This window comes from Ranitomeya variabilis, chromosome 4 (genome assembly GCF_051348905.1).
Source record: "Ranitomeya variabilis isolate aRanVar5 chromosome 4, aRanVar5.hap1, whole genome shotgun sequence".
NCBI lineage: Eukaryota > Metazoa > Chordata > Amphibia > Anura > Dendrobatidae > Ranitomeya > Ranitomeya variabilis.
Genome location: NC_135235.1, coordinates 491,265,321 through 491,287,968, shown reverse-complemented (window position 1 = coordinate 491,287,968; position 22,648 = coordinate 491,265,321). Strand labels below are relative to the sequence as shown.

General features: G+C 44.0%; 1 long non-coding RNA gene across 1 annotated transcript in view; it reads right to left on the bottom strand.

Annotated features, from left to right (window-relative positions):
• The window catches only part of LOC143769059 (uncharacterized), a 36,689-nt gene extending 14,800 nt beyond the window's left edge, over window positions 1–21,889 (bottom strand). The window contains exons 1-2 of the long non-coding RNA XR_013214193.1: window positions 21,809–21,889; window positions 10,355–10,458 (exon numbers count right to left, since the gene is read on the bottom strand). This is a non-coding gene — a long non-coding RNA (uncharacterized LOC143769059). The remainder of the gene's footprint in view (window positions 1–10,354; window positions 10,459–21,808) is intronic.
• Window positions 21,890–22,648: the final 759 nt, after the last annotated feature.

Here is a 22,648-nt window from a genome sequence, read left to right as displayed (position 1 = left end):
CAGTATAGGTAACTGATGAAAATGTTTATCACGTGAGGTTCTTGGGACAAACAATTAGACATGATGAACTGTGCCATGTGTGCCAAGCTGCACTGAGGCAAATGTTCTGTGGCCCTAGAAGGAGGAACAATACCCATCCTCTCCTCACACTGACTCTCCTCCTCCTCTTCCTACTTTCCAGCCTACCCATGCTGGACAGACCTGAAGCTGGGGTTGGGAGTCACCTCTGTAGCATCATGGGTCCCCTCAGTACCATATAAAAATAAGTCCTCTCCCTCCTCATCTTCATCACCCAATCTTGCCTCATCATGATATTGGCTGGGCTGGGTAGGATCACCCAGTGTGAAATCTTGCTCAATAAAATGCTGATGGGTACTCAAAGATTCCATGTTTAGATTATGTAGCGATTCTTTCAACGTACATAGCATTGGGATGATAATACTGATAATAGCCTGATCACCGCTCACAAGGTTGGTGCAGTACTCAAAGCTATCAAACACTTCACAAATGTCAGTGATTCACACCCACTCGACAGTTGTTATGTATTTTGGCTGAGTCACAGTCTGATGGGCATGTGTAAGCTGATATTCAGAAAGTGCCCTTTGCTGCTCACTTATCCTTGCCTACATATGATATGTTGAGTTTCAACATGTGGGCAGGTCGCAAATGAGTCAGTGATTTGGCAAATTAAATTGCAACAGCGGTAGAGAAAAGGCAGAAATAGGCACAAATACGGCGCATCTTCTCATATAGGTATGGCAAGTCAGGGTATGTTTTGATAAATTTCTGAACCGCTAGGTTCAGCACGTGAGCCATGCATGGCACGTATACCAGCTTCCCGAGTTCTAATGCTGCCACCAGGTTATGTGTCATGGTTCCCAATGGCAAGGGAACGTAAAAAACACATAAGTAACGAACGAGCTCTCGGGTGATGGAAACTCGAGTTGACCGTGAGCTAAATCTACCACACAATTAACAGTAGCCAGGGAGCATACCTACGGCTTCCTATATGCCACGTGCCAGCCGGAGGACTAACTATGCCTGGTAGAGGAAGAAACAGACCTGGCTTACCTCTAGGGAAATACCCCAAAAGATGATAGCAGCCCCCCACATGTAATAACGGTGAATTAAGAGGAAAAGACATACACAGTATGAAAGTAGATTTAGCAAAGAGAGGTCCACTTACTAGATAGCAGAAGGATACAAAAGAGGACTTCACGGTCAACTGAAAACCCTTTCAAAAACCATCCTGAAATTACTTTAAGACTCCTGTGTCAACTCATGACACAGGAGTGGCAATTTCAGCCCGCAAGAGCTTCCAGCTACAGAGAATTACAAAAACTGCAAACTGGACAAAAGGTACAAAACAAAAGGACAAAGTCCACTTAGCTGATCAGCAGACTAGTAGCAGGAACATGCAACCAAAGGCTCTGGTTACAATGATGACCGGCAAGGAAATGACTGGAGAGCAAGGCTAAATAGGAAACTCCCAAACACTGATGGAAGCAGGTGAACAGAAGAAGCAAAGTGCAAACAAGTCACCAGTACCACCAGCAACCACCAGGGGAGCCCAAAAAGCGGATACACAACAGTACCCTCCCCTTAAGGAGGGGGCACCGAACCCTCACAAGAACCACCAGGGCGATCTGGATGAGCCCTATGAAAGGCACGAACCAAATCCGAGGCATGAACATCAGAGGCAGTTACCCAAGAATTATCTTCCTGACCATAGCCTTTCCATTTAACCAGATATTGAAGTCTCCGTCTGGAAATACGGGAGTCCAAGATCTTCTCCACGACGTACTCCAATTCACCCTCCACCAGCACAGGAGCAGGAGGTTCAGTAGAAGGAACCACCGGTACCTCATATCTCCGCAACAACGACCGATGGAACACATTATGGATAGCGAAAGATGCCGGGAGGTCCAAACGAAAGGAAACAGGGTTAAGAATCTCCAAAATCCTATAAGGACCGATGAACCGAGGCTTAAATTTGGGAGAAGAAACTCTCATAGGGACAAAACGGGAAGACAACCACACCAAGTCCCCAACGCGAAGGTGGGGACCAACACGACGACGACGGTTAGCAAACTGCTGAGTCCTCTCCTGGGACAATTCCAAATTATCCACCACTTGTCCCCAAATCCGATGCAACCGATCCACCACCGCATCCACTCCAGGACAATCCGAAGATTCAACCTGACCAGATGAAAAACGCGGATGAAACCCTGAATTGCAAAAGAAAGGAGAAACCAAAGTGGCAGAACTAGCCCGATTATTAAGAGCAAACTCCGCCAACGGCAGAAAGGCAACCCAATCATCCTGATCCGCAGACACAAAACACCTCAAATAAGTCTCCAAAGTTTGATTAGTTCGCTCCGTCTGGCCATTGGTCTGAGGATGGAATGCAGACGAAAAGGACAATTCAATGCCCAACCTGGCACAGACTGCCCGCCAAAATCTAGACACGAACTGGGTACCCCTGTCAGAAACGATGTTTTCCGGAATACCATGCAAGCGAACCACATTTTGAAAAAACAGAGGGACCAACTCAGATGAGGAAGGCAACTTAGGCAATGGCACCAAATGAACCATTTTAGAAAAACGGTCACACACCACCCAGATGACAGACATCTTCTGAGAAACAGGGAGATCCGAGATAAAGTCCATAGAGATGTGCGTCCAAGGCCTCTTCGGAATAGGCAAGGGCAACAACAACCCACTAGCCCTAGAACAACAAGGCTTGGCCCGAGCACACACATCGCAAGACTGCACAAAAACACGCACATCTCGAGACAGGGAAGGCCACCAGAAGGATCTAGCCACCAAATCTCTGGTGCCAAAAATTCCCGGATGACCTGCCAGAGTAGAAGAATGAACTTCCGAGATGACTCTAGTGGTCCACTCGTCAGGAACAAACAGTCTACCAGACGGACAACGATCAGGTCTATCCGCCTGAAATTCTTGCAAAGCACGTCGCAAATCTGGAGAGACAGCAGACAAAACCACTCCATCCTTAAGGACACCAGCAGGTTCAGAATTCCCAGGAGAGTCAGGCTCAAAACTCCTAGAAAGAGCATCTGCTTTCACATTCCTAGAACCCGGTAAGTACGAGACCACAAAATTAAACCGGGAAAAGAACAACGACCAACGTGCCTGTCTAGGATTCAGGCGCCTGGCAGACTCCAAATAAATTAAATTCTTGTGATCAGTCAAAACTACCACCTGATGTCTGGCACCCTCAAGCCAATGACGCCACTCCTCAAATGCCCACTTCATGGCCAAAAGCTCCCGATTACCAACATCATAGTTTCGCTCGGCGGCCGAAAATTTTCGCGAAAAGAACGCACAAGGTCTCATCACTGAGCAGTCGGAACTTTTCTGCGACAAAACCGCCCCCGCTCCGATCTCGGAAGCATCGACCTCAACCTGAAAGGGAAGAGAAACATCAGGCTGGCGCAACACAGGGGCAGACAAAAAGCGGCGCTTAAGCTCCCGAAAGGCCTCCACGGCAGCAGGGGACCAATTGGCAACATCAGCACCCTTTTTAGTCAAATCCGTCAGAGGTTTAGCAACGCCAGAAAAACCAGCTATAAATCGACGATAAAAATTAGCAAAGCCCAAGAATTTCTGGAGACTCTTCAGAGAAGTAGGCTGCGTCCAGTCGTAAATAGCCCGAACCTTGACAGGGTCCATCTCAATAGAAGAAGGGGAAAAAATATACCCCAAAAATGAAATTTTTTGAACCCCAAAAACACACTTTGAACCCTTTACACACAAAGAATTCTCCCGCAAAACCTGAAAAACCCTCCTGACCTGCTGAACATGAGACTCCCAGTCATCAGAAAAAATCAAAATATCATCCAAGTACACAATCATAAATTTATCCAAATATTCCCGGAAAATATCATGCATTAAGGACTGAAAGACAGAAGGTGCATTAGAAAGGCCGAAAGGCATTACTAAATACTCAAAATGGCCCTCAGGCATATTAAATGCGGTCTTCCACTCATCCCCCTGCTTAATTCGCACCAAATTATACGCCCCACGAAGATCAATCTTAGAGAACCACTTAGCCCCCCTTATGCGAGCAAACAAATCAGTCAACAAAGGCAACGGATACTGATATTTGACTGTAATTTTATTCAGGAGACGATAATCAATACAAGGCCTCAGAGAGCCATCCTTTTTAGAGACAAAGAAAAAACCGGCTCCTAAAGGTGATGAAGAAGGACGAATATGTCCCTTTTCCAGGGACTCCTTAATATACTCGCGCATAGCAGCATGTTCAGGTACAGATAGGTTAAACAAACGATCCTTTGGAAATTTACTGCCAGGAATCAGATCTATGGCGCAATCACAATCCCTGTGAGGAGGGAGTGAATCAATCTTAGGCTCTTCAAAAATATCACGATAATCAGACAAAAATGCCGGAATCTCAGATGGAATAGATGACGAAATGGACACCATAGGAGTGTCCCCATGAGCCCCCCGACATCCCCAGCTTAACACAGACATAGCCTTCCAGTCAAGGACTGGGTTATGAGATTGTAACCATGGTAATCCAAGCACCAAAACATCATGTAAATTGTACAACACAAGGAAGCGAATCACCTCCTGATGGTCTGGAGTCATACGCATAGTCACTTGCGTCCAGAACTGTGGTTTATTACAAGCCAAAGGTGTAGAATCAATACCCTTCAGAGGTATAGGGACTTCCAGAGGCTCTAAATCAAACCCACAGCGCCTGGCAAAGGACCAGTCCATAAGACTCAGAGCGGCGCCCGAGTCCACATAGGCATCCACGGTAATAACTGATAATGAACAAATCAAGGTTACAGACAAAATAAATTTGGACTGTAAAGTGCCAATTGAAATGGACTTGTCAACCTTCCTAGTACGCTTAGAGCATGCCGATATAACATGAGCAGAATCACCACAATAGAAGCAAAACCCATTTTTACGCCTATAATTCTGCCGCTCGCTTCTGGACATAACTCTGTCACATTGCATTTTCTCTGGCGTCTCTTCAGAAGATACCGCCAAATGGTGCACGGGTTTGCGCTCCCGCAAACGCCGATCAATCTGAATTGCCATTGTCATGGACTCATTCAGACCTGTAGGCGCAGGGAACCCGACCATAACATCTTTAACGGCATCAGAAAGGCCCTCTCTGAAATTTGCCGCTAAGGCGCACTCATTCCACTGAGTAAGCACAGACCACCTACGAAATTTTTGGCAGTATATCTCCGCTTCATCTTGCCCTTGAGATAGGGCTATCAAAGCTTTTTCAGCTTGAATCTCCAAATTAGGTTCCTCATAAAGCAACCCTAAAGCCAGGAAAAACGCATCCACATTGAGCAACGCAGGATCCCCTGGTGCCAATGAAAATGCCCAATTTTGAGGGTCACCTCGCAGCAAAGAGATTACAATCTTAACCTGCTGGACAGGATCTCCTGAGGAGTGAGGTCTGAGAGAAAGGAATAATTTACAATTATATTTGAAATTCAAAAACCGAGATCTATCTCCGGAAAACACCTCTGGTGTAGGGATTTTAGGTTCAGAAATAGGAGCATGTATAACAAAATCTTGTAAATTTTGAACCTTCGTAGCAAGATTATTTAAACCTGCAACCAAACTCTGGACATCCATGTTAAACAGCTAAGGTCAGAGCCATTCAAAGGTTAAGAGGAGGTAAGAAGCAGCTAGACAGCAATTAAGGGCTAGGCAGCAAAACTCTGAGGGAAAGAAAAAAAAAAAAATGTCCCTTTAACACTTCTTTTTCTCCTGCTTCAGCCCAAACAATTAACACTTTGTTGGCCGGTCATACTGTCATGGTTCCCAATGGCAAGGGAACGTAAAAAACACATAAGTAACGAACGAGCTCTCGGGTGATGGAAACACGAGTTGACCGTGAGCTAAATCTACCACACAACTAACAGTAGCCAGGGAGCATACCTACGGCTTCCTATATGCCACGTGCCAGCCGGAGGACTAACTACGCCTGGTAGAGGAAGAAACAGACCTGGCTTACCTCTAGGGAAATACCCCAAAAGATGATAGCAGCCCCCCACATGTAATAACGGTGAATTAAGAGGAAAAGACATACACAGTATGAAAGTAGATTTAGCAAAGAGAGGTCCACTTACTAGATAGCAGAAGGATACAAAAGAGGACTTCACGGTCAACTGAAAACCCTTTCAAAAACCATCCTGAAATTACTTTAAGACTCCTGTGTCAACTCATGACACAGGAGTGGCAATTTCAGCCCGCAAGAGCTTCCAGCTACAGAGAATTACAAAAACTGCAAACTGGACAAAAGGTACAAAACAAAAGGACAAAGTCCACTTAGCTGATCAGCAGACTAGTAGCAGGAACATGCAACCGAAGGCTCTGGTTACAATGATGACCGGCAAGGAAATGACTGGAGAGCAAGGCTAAATAGGAAACTCCCAAACACTGATGGAAGCAGGTGAACAGAAGAAGCAAAGTGCAAACAAGTCACCAGTACCACCAGCAACCACCAGGGGAGCCCAAAAAGCGGATACACAACAGTTATGCCCATTATTGAAAACAACCAGACTGGGTTCGAGTTGCAGTGGGGAGAGCCACTGATCGGTCTGTTGTTTTATTCCTTGCCACAGCTCTGCTGCTGCAGTGTGTGGTGTTTGACCTAAACAGATCAGCTTCAGCAGAGCATGTTGCCGCTTTGCCGATGCGTTGCTGCACAATTCCAAACTTGGGAGTGATGTGGAGTGTAATTCAGCATAGGATGAGGAGGTGGAGGAGGAGGAGGAAGAGGGGAGACTTGACGTATATGATGATGCAGAAACCATGACTAAGTTTGGGCCCGCTATACGTGGCGTGGGTAGGATAACTGATGTTCCAGTTTGCGACTTTGTCCCACCCTCCACCAGGTTCAGCCAGTGTGCCGTGACAGAAATGTATCATCCCAGTCCACAACTACTTGTCCACGTTTCTGTTGTTAGGTGGACCTTCCCGGTTACGGCGTTGGTGAGAGCACGCTTTAGATTGTTTAACACGTGCTGGTGTAATGCAGGGAATGCACAAGGGGAAAATAGTGCCGGCAGGGAACAGAGTATCGTGGGGCAGCCACAGCCAATAGATCATGGAAAGACTGTGTCCCCACAAGCCTAAATGGCAACATCTCCATGGCTAGCAACTTGGCAATGTGTGCGTTTAGTATGTGCTTCTGAGTGCGTGGGTTGGCATTTATGCTTCCTTTCATAGATCTGGGGCACGGACAACTGGACGCTTGGCTGGGACAAACAAGTGCATGGGATTGTGTCCTGTGTCTCTGCAACCGCAGCTTGTGAGCAGGAAGTATGAGCATCTGCTTCCTGACCAGCAGATTGGGAAGGACGGATCACAGGCAACATGGCAGTGGTTTGACCTGCAGCACTGATTTGGTACTCTGTTGTTCTGCCCACCGACTAGGGTGCTTGGCTGCCATGTGTTTACGCATACTGATGGTGCTCTGGTTGCCTTTGCCCTTGCCTCTTCTCAGCTTTGTATGGCAGATGCTACAGATGACCATGTTTGGTTCAGAAGGACTATCCGAAAAAAGATTCCAGACAGAGGATGAATGCCCCCTTGACTTGACTTGGGGCACTGAGGGATTGCTCTTGGCAACCTTTGACACACTGCACACTCTGCTCAAAATAGTAACCCTTGGTGTCTTTGTTAGTGCTATGTATCCACCTTCTTCCTCTGTGCTGCTGTGTTGGCTATGCGTACCATTGGTCCAGGTTGGATCAGTGAACTCATTGACCACCTCATCATCCAAGTCATCCTCCTTCCGTGTTGATATTGTCGGCTGGCCAGATGGCAACTGTGTCTCATCATTGTCAGCCGTCACCTATTGAGCTGGTATATTACATGGCTGAAAGTGTCTTTCTTCTGTCAGTGGGTTTTCAAATATTTGGCCATGAACAGACAATACCTCCTCACATTCCTCTTCAATGTTGCGCATTGAGAGGCCAGAGGCAACCGAAGGATCATATGTATCAAACAAATCATCAGAGTGGCCAAGCATGGGGTCAAATGTTTCCTGTGACTGCTGAGGGGGGGAGGAAGTAGGAACAGGTTGAGGATTGGATAACCCAGAGTTATGTGTATCGACAGTAGACTGTGTGGTCGTGGAGGATTGGGTGATACTAGAAAATTTTATTGAGGCCTTATCTGCCATCCAAGACAGTATCTGCTCTTGCTCTTCTGGCTTCCAGACACGTTTACGTTCCAGACCGGGAATTTTCCTCAGGGACATATATGCATCAACCGTCTTCTGTCTCCCTGACTCAGCACTTTGTCGGGCACCCCTGACAACCCCATGTCCACGTCCCTGTCCCTCCACAACAGGCTTTTTGGGAATTTGAGGTTTTTATGACATAGTTGCAGAAGTTCAGATGCAGATATTGGGAAGCAAGGAACAGTTTGTGCTTTGTTGAAGGTAGCACTACACTAGCCTAGTACTGCTTTGTGTTTTAAAAACAGGAGGACTGTCTGCAATGTAAAAAAAAATTGACCTGAGTTTAAAGCCGAATATTTTGCTCGCCAGTCACCACAGAAGACAACGGAGCTGGATGCGTGTCAGTTGTGCAGTAACGTGCATCCTATTCGGTGTGCATACAGCACCGTAAAGGCAAAAAAATTGTCCTGCAGGGGTAAATGTGACCCCAAAAATTGCTGGGAAAACTGTCACTACTCCCTGACCTTATACAGTACTTTCAGCAAGAGCAGAGATACTGAGGTACTATGTATGTACTGTAACTCTCCTGCCTGTCTCCCTGTACTACTACAGTCACCTACTACTAGAATAGCTCTCACAAGAGCTTTTGTTTTTTTTTAATGATTTTCTGAACGATTACCAAAAGCACAACTCTCCCTAGCAGCTGCTCATGCTCTCACTATGCTAGCAATAGCTGTGTTCCGGATGTAATGTGCAGAAAATGGCGTCAGCAGGGCATGTATACAGCTTATGAGTCATAGCCTACTATGATGACTCATCTATGGCGCTGCACAGCCAGCCAATCACAGTAATGCCACCCACAACCAAGAAGGTTGCGGCATTACTGTGACTGGCTAATGCTGGGCGGGAGATACGAATATTGTGAGGCGAGTAGTGAAATACTTGCTGAGATTCGAGTACCACGAGTACCGCATTACTCGCCAAGTACTGAATCCTAACAAATATGCTCCCTCATTCCTAATCACACACCCTATCACCTGTAATATACAAGCCGTTGTGTATTATGCCACCTCTCCCTGTCAGCTTATTTATGTACGGTTAACAACTCTGCAATTTAAAATACATTGTCATGTCGGACGCTGTTCACACTAGGGCGTCCGACAGACAGCGGTAATTCCACATACGTCCACTACATGCTCAGTGGTGTTGGCTAGACTTTATCCAGCTTGCTCAGGCTTAATCTAGCTGGTAATCAGGTTGGAGGTTGGGTCACGCCCACGGCCTTTAAATAGTCGTGCTGGACTTTGGGCGTCGCCGATTACAACTTGTGCTTTTTGCCTAGTGATCTCGGTCTGGAGTGGTGGTCTTGTTGTAGGAATATCGTATCTGGTGGTGTATTATCCTTTGTCATATTCCTCCTTCCTATTTGTATTTGTTTTGCCCTGTGCACATTATAGTGTATTCCTGTGTGTCTGCGGCGTGGTGCGTTTTTCAGTTTCCCCTGTCTGTGCTTTCTGTGGGGATTGGTGTGTGGACTCTTCACTGGGTGGCGGGTGGTGGTTTCAGCTTAGGGCTGAAACAGGAGTCAGGGTCAGGCCTGGCGGCCCAGACATGCAGACCTTTAGTGTAACTTCTGGGAAAGGGACAGACAGGGTTTCCCTAGCCTGAGGGATATCGCAGGGGCCCGGGTAACCAGCCTTAGTCTACCCAGTTCCCCTGTGACATACATGTACTAGAACATGTATTAGGCATTATTGCAGCTAAGGAGGTTCAAGATCTATCACTCCTTAAAACCCTGCCTAGACACTTTAAAATACATCATAATTGTGATGCCTCACTTTCACGTGTGAACGGAATTGATGTGATCAAACCCACTATTAGCGGTGGTGACATCAGTAATGCGTTAGCTAAACATGAAACTAAATGGATTTGGACCCTTAATACAGTGTCCCACCTGGGTCTCAATGAAAATCTCAGCTTTGTTATGTAAACCGTCTCAGCCTCTCATAGCGGTTTTTATCTATTTTTTTTTTTTATCTATTCAAATATTTAATGTTTAATATGATACATATATGCCTATTCTATATTGCTGTATTTATTATACAGTATATTTTATTATTTTTTTATTGATTTTCCAGTTCTTACCTGATGTGATCTGTCTTCTCAGAGGTTCCGATGACTGTCGAGTAGGGTCTTTTGGATTTTCCACTGGGGAAATGACCAGATATCCAGCTGTGGTTGAAATTATCCTGAAAAAAATCACATGTTCATATATGTTCTTATATATGTAATAATATTGTCTATTCATAATGATGTGAGATATAATATTTTTGTTTATTATAGATTTATCTGTATTCCTCATTAAATATATTTTAATTTTATTTTTTAATATTATTGTTTTGTATATTATATATATATTTTTTCTAATATAATCACATTTCCTTTCTCTTTTCAGTTTTGTCCCTCCATTTCTTTTCCTCTCCTTTTTCTTCTCTCCCCTTCTCCTCTTCTTCTTTCTCCCCTTCTCCCTCCGCTCCGTTTCTTTTTTCTCCTCTCATTTCTTTCTTCCTTTTTCTCTTTTCCCTTCCCCCCTCCCCTTTTTTGCTTCTGGATTTGTTCACACCCATCATTTCATTGTCACTTCTTATGCTTTATATGTCATCACTATTGTTATATACACATTGTTTGACGTTATTATATTAGTCATTTATTTTTGCACATAGTACTTGCACTGGCACCTAGTGGGAAGTCATTGTGTTTGGCATTTTTTTCACATTTTTCAACTTTCGTTCTTTATCACTGATTATTTATTTTAATATTCCTAGTCCATTTTTTTAAGCTATTTATGCTGTTATATATGATTTTTTACTGTTATGTGTGGCATATGCTCTCTGTGGCTATGTTATGACAATACATATTTTGCTAGTATAATCTCCTTAGCAATTTTACCTGGTCTGGTGGTCTCTAATTTAAATATATGGTGATATATTTAACTATATCTTTTATTTTTTTAACTATATAAATCATGTGTTATTATTTGTACGGGCACCTTTTGTGCTTTAATGCTAGGTACAGCTATTAAATAAAGGTATTTTAACCGTAATATCTTTTATTGTCCTATTTTATTTGACCTTTTGTTTGGGTTTTTCTCTTAGGGTTTGCTGTAAGATAGAAGCACAAACACTATGGGCCTATGGGCCCGATTAATCAAAATTGGTGTTGTTCATGCCGGACTTAGTGGGTGTGCTGGAGTCAGACTCTCCTGATTCATAAAGAGTTGCATGCCTCTTTATGAATCTGGAGCATCTAATGAGTGACATGCTACTCTGTGCGCTGAGCCAGAAATCTCATTCCAGTCAGGTACCGGATTGACAATTCTGGAGCAGGGAATTCTACAGCTTGTCATGACTTAGATGGGCTGTGGCATCACACCCCTGCGGGGCCCCCTCCTGTTCCACCTCCACCCATTTTAGCAGAGCTGGGTGAAACTGGAGTGAAGACACCAAAAGTTGCAAAAATTTAGATGCAACTCTCAGTTGCGCCAAATTTTTTGCTACTTTTCAAAGTTTCTATGGCAGAATTCTACAGTGAAAGCTATGATGAATTGGGCCCTATGAGAGGAATCTGCAGATGTGTCAGTTATAATCATACACAATTCTGCCATGGGATCAGGAGAGCAGCCATTACTGTACATGTCTTACACCGCTAACCCCTCCAACCTATTCAAAATAAGCTCTTCTTAAAATTATCTATGTCCGGTCCATAGATCTTACTAGCTAATTTACATATAAGAAAAATGTGGATTTCTCTGGAATAAGACATCGGATCGCAGATATCAATGTATCTTTTTATTCAGCTTTCTATGACTTGCATGTCAATTAAACAGCTTAGAACAGTTGATCCTACTGACAGATTTCCTTTAAATTCTTGGAGAAAAACATGGCTGCAAATGGAACTTCCCAAGAAAATCTTTGAAAACAGTCAATTTCATATTTTTCCTGATTCACTCATCTCTGGTTAATGTGCTTAGTAAATAGATTTCTTCTAGTAGTTTTATTGTGCGCTATGTAAATTTAAGGGTTAACCTTGGAGGTCCTCTAATTGCCTCTCATGTAAAGCATCAATTATGAGTATATACAGAAGTGGAGTGGATACTGCTGATATAAGGAATACTGCCATACTGTTTGGTTGATCTAATGCGGGCAACTGGATTTAAATGGGATCTGACTGCTGGTGGACTCTGTTCTGCGCAGTCAATATCTCAGACACATACAAAGTGTCAGCAGATAAGGAGTCATCGGCCTCCCTTAATATGTCATCCTACCAGCTGCCTGCTGCTGTGACATCTAAAATCCCCATCTGATCAATCAATGTTTTACAAATTTAAGCTTCTAGACTTCTGCTACTAACAGCTTTTATATGTCTTCTTGCAGACTCCCACCTGGGATAATGCTCCACCTATGTTCTAACAATCCAGTAGCTTTATCCTAACACTCCTTATAGACATCAAATGTTTAATTTAGACTTAGAATTTACTCAATCATGAATTATTTGTATATGTTTACATATGCTTTTAATTTCATTTTGCTGTATATGAGTCCTGGATTTCCATAATTTTCAATGTACATGTGTGGATTTGTGACTTTTTTATTCCATGACTGAAGGAAGTCATGATATATTCTTTACTATTTTATATTTAGTAGACATGAGAGGATCTGTTGACATTCAAGTTAATGAGCTTAAAAAAAAAATCCCAAACAACTCGATTTGCAGTGAATAAATGTGTGCAAATCGCAATACAGGAAAGCTGTTAATTAGAAATGAGTGAACCTTTCAAGGTTCAGTTCGGTTCGATTCCCCGAACATATTTGATGAACAGTTCGACGAACGTACCCGAACCGAAATGTATACAAAACACCTTAAGGGGTGACAAAAAGCTTCCCAAACAGCTAAAATTAGGGGCATACACCATAAAAAGTGGCATAAATTGACCCACATTGGCCATGCATGAGGTATCAGGGTCATTTACCACTTTGAATTGAAGTTTCAATGAGGACCTAGTGGTTTAGGGAGTGGTGTAAGCCTTTTTATCTATGTGCCCTGATACCTCATGCATCATCTCCAATTTTTCTTTTTTTCCAGCCACACTCAGATGGCACAAACATTAGTTTCATGCACTTGGCAGAAAAATGTAAGGAAGTAATACAGGTAGTTGACTGAAAGCAAGTGCAGGCCTTCCTGTCTGGGAGCCCTATTTAAACAGGCAACCCACCTGATAGAGACCCAACTTGGAGTCTCCACATTTCAAAAAATTATTGTCACACACCACTAAAGTGGCATCAATTTGCACAGAGTAGAAATATTAACTCTGACACACCTTCCACTACAGGCAATCCACCAGATGGAGACCCAACTTGGAGTCTCCACATTTCCAAAAATTATTTTTAAAATTAGCAGTAGTAGCAACAGCAGGCATAGAAGCTATGACAAAGGTGTCACAGGCTGAAATAACACGAGATCAATGAGTGACACTAAAAACACCATCGACTAGTCTGCCCAGTCTGCAACTGGGGTGCAAAAGTCATTGGAGATCCTAAATTTCTAAATTTACTCTTGTACCGTGGATCTAACAGAGTAGCAACCCTGTAGTCAGCACTACTTCTAACCCTAAGAAAACGGGCATCATGTTGCAGATAGTGCAGCAAGAAGGCGCTCATGTGTTGGGTGCTTCCATAAGGTCCAAGTCCATGGTGTGTGTGTGGCGGGGTGACACCCAAGGATGCTTCATCTGTCCTATTCCACCAACCATGGACAAAAGAGAGAGGAATATTATACTTTTCATCTCCTGATTGTTGCGCGTCCATCACCTCTTCTTCCTTGTCCTTCTCCATTTATTCCTTGACTCCTGCACCTTCACTAGCAGCTTGTCTGGTACAATGAGCCCACTTGAACGCTGTAATCCCCTTCCCATGGCACCCACCTGTGTAACGACAGTCTGGAAACTTGGGATGTGTTCCATCCCAAGGTCTTACTGGGTCCCGGCTTCCACTTTGTTAAACCCAGTGTGCCGTCAGTGAGATGTACTGTCCCTGCCCGCAAGCACTTGTCCACTTGTCCGTGGTTAGGTGGACTTTCCCAGTAACAGCATTGTTGAGGGCATGGGTAATGTTGTGGGACACATCCTAGTGTAATGCCGGCACGGCACACGAGGAGAAGGCTGCTCTGGGACTAGGATGTGGATGGGCTTGATGATGGTGCAGGTTGACTGTGGACAACAACAGGTGCAGGACCGAGGCATCTTCACAGGCATGGTGAACTGGGGATTGGCTTGTACGCAAAACAGTGGAAGAAGCAGTGGTATCACCTGCAGACAGTGTTCCTGGAGACTGGGGTTCAGCCCACAAAGTCGGGTGCTTTGCTGCCATGTGTCTAATCATGCTGGCGGTGGTCAGGCTGGTAGTTTTGCTACCCCTGCTGATGCGGGCATGGCAGGTGCTGCAAATGGCCTGTTTAGGGGTGTCAGCAGAGCCTTTAAAAAATTACTCGGAAAGATCTAACAGTTGGAATGGCAACTTCCATCATGATTGTGTTACGTGCAACGAATGCACGCCTTCTGTCTGTGGCCACCACACTGCTTCTTCCTTCCTGTTTGGGTAATATGCCTCCTTCCCCATGTGTGCTGCTGTCTTCGCTCTGCATGTCCTCCTGCCAGGTTGGGTCAGCCACTATGTCATACACCACCTCATCTTCCACATCTGCACCCTTCTCCTCCTCCTGACTTTCTGGCAATTGTGTCTCATCATCGTCTACCTTTTGTGACACTTTAACATCATCACCTTCGTGTGACTGTGGCTGTTCAAATCTTTGGACATCGCTACATGCAATCTCATCTGGCCCCACTTCAAGTTGACCGGCCGAGAGTCCAGAATCTTTAAAGGGAAAACTGAACAGCTCTTCGGAGTGTCCAAGTGTGCAATCAGTTGTCTCAGGGCACTCGACATGGTGGGAGGAAGGAGGAGGGTGAGTAATATCTGGTCCACACTCACGGCTACTCAGATTTGACCGTGTGAAAGACATTGTGGTGGTAGTAGTGGCTAAGTGACTGGAAGCATTATTTGCTATCTAACCAACAACTGTTTCACACTGCTCTGGCTTCAATAGTGGTGTGCTGCGGTCCACTAGAAACTGGGACAGGACGGTCAATGTGGGTTTTTTTTGTGGCCCACTTTCACCTTGGCCACGGCCTCGTCCTCTGCATACACTATCAGCATCATGTCCACTTCCCCATCCCTTGCCCCTTGCCTTGCCCATTTTAAGTGGACTAATGAAATATTTGAAAAGCTCTATACAAATGGATTTATTTGGCGAAAAAGTATATGTGATCAGTATGCCTGAAAAACAAGTATTTGGAGACCACAGATTTACCGAGTGTCTGACGGAGATAACAGACAGCTAAAATATATATACATATATATATATTTTTTTAAAAAATTTAAGCAAAAAATAATGAGTAGACCAAGGCTAGCAGACAATGTATGCCTGCAAAGTGAAGATTTTGACACCACAGATACACCAGGCGTCTGACAGAGATAACAGATTGTATAAATTTTTTAAAAAATTTTTCCAAATTTTTGAAAACACTAAATACTGAGTAGACCAAGGCTAGCAGACAGAACAATGCAACGTATGCCTGCGAAACGAAGATTTTGACACCACAGATACACCAGATGTCTGACGGAGATAACAGACTGTATACATTTTTTTACATTTTTTGTAATTTTTGAAAACACTAAATACTGAGTAGACCAAAGCTAGCAGACAGAACAATGCAACGTATGCATACGAAGGGAAGATTTTGACACCACAGATACACCAGGTGTCTGACGGAGATAACAGACTATACATTTTATTTAATTTTTTTGTAATTTTTGAAAACACTAAATAAGGAGTAGATCAAGGCTAGCAGATAAAACAATGCAACGTATGCCTGTGAAGCAAAGATTTTTACACCACAGATACACCAGGCATCTGACGGAGATAACAGACTGCATACTTTTTTAATGTTTTTTGTAATTTTTGAAAACACTAAATACTGAGTAGACAAAGGCTAGCAGACAGAACAATGTAACGTATGCATACGAAGGGAAGATTTTGACACCAAAGATACACCAGGCGTCTGACGGAGATAACAGACTGTAAAAATTTTATTAATTTTTTTGTAATTTTTGAAAACACTAAATACTGAGTAGACCAAGGCTAGCAGACAGAACAATGCAATGTATGCCTGCAAAGCGAAGATTTTTACACCAGAGATACACCAGGTGTCTGACGGAGATAACAGACTATAAATTTTATTTATTTTTTTGTAATTTTTGAAAACACTAAATACTGAGTAGACCAAGGCTAGCAGACAGAACAATGCAAAGTATGCCTGCAAAGCGAAGAGTTTTACACCACAGATACATCAGGCGTCTGACAGATAACAGACTGTATACATTTTTGTAATTTTTTAGTAATTTTTGAAAACACTACAGTAAATACTGAGTAGACTAAGGCTAGCAGACAGAACAGTGCAATGTATGCCTGCAAAGCAAGGATTTTGACACCACAGATACACCAGGCGTCAGCCAGAGATAACGACTGATCAAAATGTGGCCTTAATTTTTTGGGCACACCAAAATTGTGTCAATAAATTGGCTATGACACTAAAAAAAAATTGGAGTACTAAAATTGTAAAATATTTAGCGCAATGATATACGATGCGTGTGGCGTACAACTCACGGTGATAAATATAACAACTGTAGCTAAATATTTTTGCAGCAAAATGGTGTCCAAAATGTTGTAAGTATGTATGAACATGTACATAATATTACAAAATATTAGAAAGTACCAAAAACAAGGACAGATTCTTAGATGCACTCACATCTGATACCTGAGACAAAATTTTTATTTCTAAATTCTTAGATTTGCACGTTCTTGTATTGCAATGACCTGGCTGTAGTCTGCAGCGTGACCAAGCAAATAAATGTAGAAAAAAGGGGCTATGGATTGCTGTATAATTAAAATGAGCAGGTATAAGCTGCAAAAAAATAAAAAATTGCCACGGATAACTGCAGCTAGGTACATATAAAATAAGCAGCAGCAGACAGTAATGGAGCTTTTTGAGGCATGCAATCTTTGTACCGCCGAATTATATCTAAAAAGGACTGTTGGTTTATCAGGATTTGTTGACTGAACACTAGCAGACCCACACTAACTATTAAAAGAACGAATCTGACCCTATCTCAGCAGCAGCTCTCCCTACACTAGCTGACTCTGGAGCAGAATGCGGCGAACAGGGCGGCGCCAGGTCTCTTATAGACCTGATGACGCTGTGCGGCCAGCCAATCACTGTAATACCACAACAAAGATGGCTGCTGCATTACAGTGCATGGCAGATGATTAGTGATGATGAGCGAATATACTCATTACTCGAGATTTCCCAAGCACATTTGGGTGTCCTCCGAGTATTTTTTAGTGCTCGGAGATTTCGTTTTCACTGCCTCAGCTGAATGATTTACAGCTATTAGCCAGGCTAAGTACATGTGGGGGTTGCCTGGTTGCTAGGGAATCCCCACATGTAATCAAGCAGGCTAGTAGCTGTAAATCATCCAGCTGCGGCGAAAAAAACTAAATCTCCGAGCAGTAAAAAATACTCTGAGGACACCAGAGCGTGCTAGGGAAATCTCGAGTAATGAGTATATTCGCTCATCACTACAGACAATCCCTGCATGGTCATTGGCACTCTAAAGAGCACCAAAATTGCAGGGCGGAGACCCGAGCTCCCGATGAATAATCCCGGAAATACTCGGTGCTCGCCGAGTGCACCGAGCATAGTGATACTTGAGCGAGTACCGAGTAGTGGCGAGCACGTTCGCTCATCACTACTTGCAATCAATAAGAGAAGATTCTGGGAATTAACTGATACCTCCTCTTTTCCTAATCCTACCTTTTAGAATCCTCTTTTCTTGTCCTATCCAGATTAAAATGCTCCAATGGCAGCAAAGAAACACATATTCTCACTTCCAAATGTTTTCTCTTAATTCTTGCTTTAGATGTGACCCCAATGGACCCTCAAAACATACTGTACATACACCTCCCTCATTGCAGCATCATCTAAGCGTACCTAATCCTCCTCTTTTTCCCCAACTTCACCCATAGATTGTCCTGGCCTTGATGCCCTCTCAGCTGTCATACTAATACCCAATGACCCGCCACTTCCCATATTGAATGCTGAAGCACCTACCCCCATACCGGAGGTACCATGCATTCTAATTTCTCCCTGATACCGTAGAATTGCCCCATAATTCCTCAGCCATGCGGAGGATGGCGAAACCCCTCCTTGAGAGGTCCAGACCCCCATAACATGGCTAGATCTCTTAAACCATGTAAGATTATCCCCATGCCCCCGCTAACTCCCCAGAAAACTCATCCTGACTCCTAATTTTAGGGGAGGATAACAAAGGGTTAGCAGGAAATAAATGAGCTGTTTCACCTATCTGCCTGGGCACTGTGATGCTAGCAGCTGGAAATCCGGAGTCCTGCTGGTGCGTTCCAGAACCCGATCCGCTCATGTGCTGTTCTGACATTGTTTCTGCAGCTCCTGGGCTTCCCTGCATCACAGACAGCTGACTATGATGCTAAGCTAGGCTAGCCGTCTGTGCAGGTACCTTTTGCGCTGCTGTTGCTGCGATGCTCTGACCATGGCCAGACATCTGCTGCTGTGTTGGGACGCCTTCCTTGTGCCTACTGCTGTATCCCCCACTCCGCCGCCTGAGCCAGCCGCCTGCTGCCCATCCATCTCTATTAACCCCTCCCCGGTCGCGTCTCCCAGGCCAACCCGGCGCTGCCTGCCATCATCCTGCGCTGCCGCCTCCAATGTACTAGGGCAGAGCCGGCCGACTGCTGCCCACAATGTACTCCCCGCTGAGGGGCCGGCTGGTAAAGCCCCCGTCTCCTCACCTTCTTCGATCGTCTCTGCTGAGCGGGTCCTGCTCCAGTCAGGACATCCGCTGCTCCTGCTCCCGGTACTTCCCGCGCTGCCATAGAAGAGAGGGAAGCTTCCCTGAAGACTCATCTCCCTGCTGCAGGCCCCGCCGAATGGTAGGATTCCTCTCAACTCTTGAGCGCTGGGCAGCCGCCCTGCGACCCTCACAGGAGGGTCCCCAGAGGGGCTCCTGACTCGGCGGTGGATCCGGGGTGTGACCTCTGGACTTAGCTATGCCGGAGGCCTAGTTCGCCATGGCCGATGTCCATCTTGCAGAGTCTGGGAAACTCCGGCCACCACCCCTTGCAGAAGGTCATACACAGATGACTGGAGCCAATCTGTGCCATGCGGGCCTGCTGCGCTCCTCAACTGCTGAAGCAGAGCCTCAATGTCCATAATGTAAATACCCTATAAAGCTTCTTACCACTGTAAGGGGTACCTAAAATGACTACCTCAATTAAAATAGCTACCCCTTTTATACTGTTGCCCCTTAACCCCACCTCTGACCCCTCCTCCCTCAAGACCTAACTCCAGCTCCACCTCTGTACAACTAAGTTAACCCCCACACTTCCAGATGTTTCACCCGCTCTCTATATTCCCACCTCAACCCTGTCATGTCGGCCTCCCTTCAAGGCCAGGGCCCAGTATGGCCTTACTGGTTTTGCTGCATTTTTAATGTCTCTTGTGCATGTTGATAAAGTTTAGTGCCCCCCAGAAAAGCATGATGTAACTTCCTTAGATTTTTGTACTTCAAACGCAGCAAAACATGATACCTCCGTTTTTTGCTCCATTTTTCAGTTACTCATTGCTTTCTATGGGTGTAACAACTCTGTAAAAACGATGAAAAAATGCTGAAAGAAGTGACATGCTGCAGTCTGCGAAAAAGCAGCAATTTTCCAATTCAGTCAAGAAAAAAAAAACAATGTATGTGCATGAGATTTCTGAAACTTCATAGCTTTTGCTGGTACTGTAAAACGCAGCTTAAAATTTGCATAAAAAAGCCACAAAAATGCAACGTGTGAACATAGCTTTACACTGACAATCATGTGCCCAAAGACAATATGTCCCTGACCATTAGGTACAAGGCTATCTGACACTCCGGGAGCATATAATGTAGGTTAAACCCATCTACTATATAATCATCTAATTCTCTCTGTTTGTCTGTAACGGAAATCCTGCGTCGCTGATTGGTCGCACCAGCCGCCCTCGACCAATCAGTTACAGCTGCAGTTCTGTCAGTCACAGTGCCACGTAGTTCAGTCACATTTACTGAATAAGTTCTGTCAGTCACAGTGCCACATAGTTCACTCACATTTACTGAACATGTTCTGTCAGTCACAGTGCCACGTAGTTCAGTCACGTTTACTGAATAAGTTCTGTCAGTCACAGTGCCACATAGTTCACTCACATTTACTGAACATGTTCTGTTAGTCACAGTGCCACGTAGTTCAGTCTCGTTTACTGAATAAGTTCTGTCAGTCACAGTGCCACATAGTTCACTTACGTTTACTGAACAAGTTCTGTCAGTTCCACGCACAAATATATTATAGTGTCAATGTACTTCTTTCGTCCGATGATTTATTTAAAAACAGTTAGATATTCATGTAATGGTTTATATATTTTGATGATCTGTTTAATAATTTCGATCAGTTGTATTAAGTTCTATGAGCAATAAAATTTAATGATAATGTATATATTTTACCCGGAAAATCCTGTGTATTCATTGCATTATTCTTAAATCTTCATAAATAAACTACATACTTATTCTAGAATACCCGATGTGTTCGAATCGGGCCACCTCCAGTGTCTAATAATTTCCTATCCTGGTTGATGTTCCAACTATGTATTTTGTCCATTAAGGCAAAAACATGTTAGGAACATGTGGAAGGACACCGTCTTTTAGAATCAGTCACAATCCGTCAAAATGTTGAAAAGACGGATCCTATGCAGATTGTAAAAAATGGATGCACTGGATCCTGTTTTTTGACGGATCTGTCAATGCAGCAGCTGCAGGAAAAATGGGTTAAATTAAAGGAATAGAAATTCTTCCAGGCATGCTCAGTGTAAAAAAACAGAATCCGTCGCTGGATTCCGTCATTTGATGGACAGCAACGGATCCTGCGCCCATAGGCTTCCATTCTAGTCAAGCGACGGACGCCAAAGAATCCATCGCTGTAAGTTTTTTCGACACAGACAAAAAAAAGTTTCTTTATTCGTTTTTTCCAGAAGACGGATAAAGAAATTCAGATGGATCCAGCGCACGACGGACGTAACGTGTGGCCGTCCATCGTAATCCGTCGCTAATACAAGTCTATGAGAAAAAGACGGATCCAGCGGGCAAATTCGCTGGATCCGTTTTTTTCACAAAATGACGCATTGTGATGGAAACAGAAAGACGGAAGTGTGAAAGAGGCCTTAGTGTAATACTGCCATATTCAGGGTGTAAACATTTTCTGGGGTATTTGAGGGGTAGGGCAAGTCACTTGTATGCACAAACAGAAAAGGTCCCCTGTGCAACAAAAATATATGCTATTATATATATGGTATGTATATACAAAATAGCTAAATTGCACCTGCTTTCGATGTAGAAATGGGCCCCCATACCTCTTGGATCCGTGTGCGGCCGCACTGGTTGCACTAATGATATGTCCGCCCCTGCAAGTTATAAAAGCACAATAGGGTAAGTCCCTGCCTGCTGGCTAGCAAGCGTCGAGACACGTCGATGCAAAAGATACAAAATTCTACACTCCATTGTGATTCCTGGAACCCTACATATGTGACAAGTTGAAACAAGGCCAAACTGTTGAGTTTGCTTCATTTATATCAGACAGGTTGCATTTTAGTGTACTAATGGCTTGTGTAGGCAAGGCTTCTTTTTCAGTTTTGTTCCTGTATTTACATCTATATGGAAACATTACTTACAGAAATGTATTACTTACATACAGTTTTAAACTAAATAGATTAAGAGTTATGTTTTAAGTTGACACATATTGCTGGTGATCTAGCTTTAATTATAGAAGAAAAGAAAAGGTAATGATATAGTAAGACCAGGACAGCAAGAGTTACAATGGCCATCTTTCTGCCCCCATGTACTTGGGCTTCTGCCATATGCATATGCCATGCAGCATGTAGGAGTGGTGGGCAGCATTAACAGATGGCTCATCCCCGGTGTCCTTGAAGCCTAGAAGCTAAGGTCGTTGTGATTCTCACCCCTACAGACACAACAAGCTGTTTACAGCACACCAAAATAAGTGGGACTGTGCGTCATCTTAACTCCTTGTAGACAGTGTTACTATGCCTACCGGATGCATGAAATGATGCCAAAAACCTGACCTGATATGAAAGTATTATATAGAGGAACACCTAATCTGTATTTGGCCTCTCAGGTTACCTCCTCAATAGCATCCAGACTG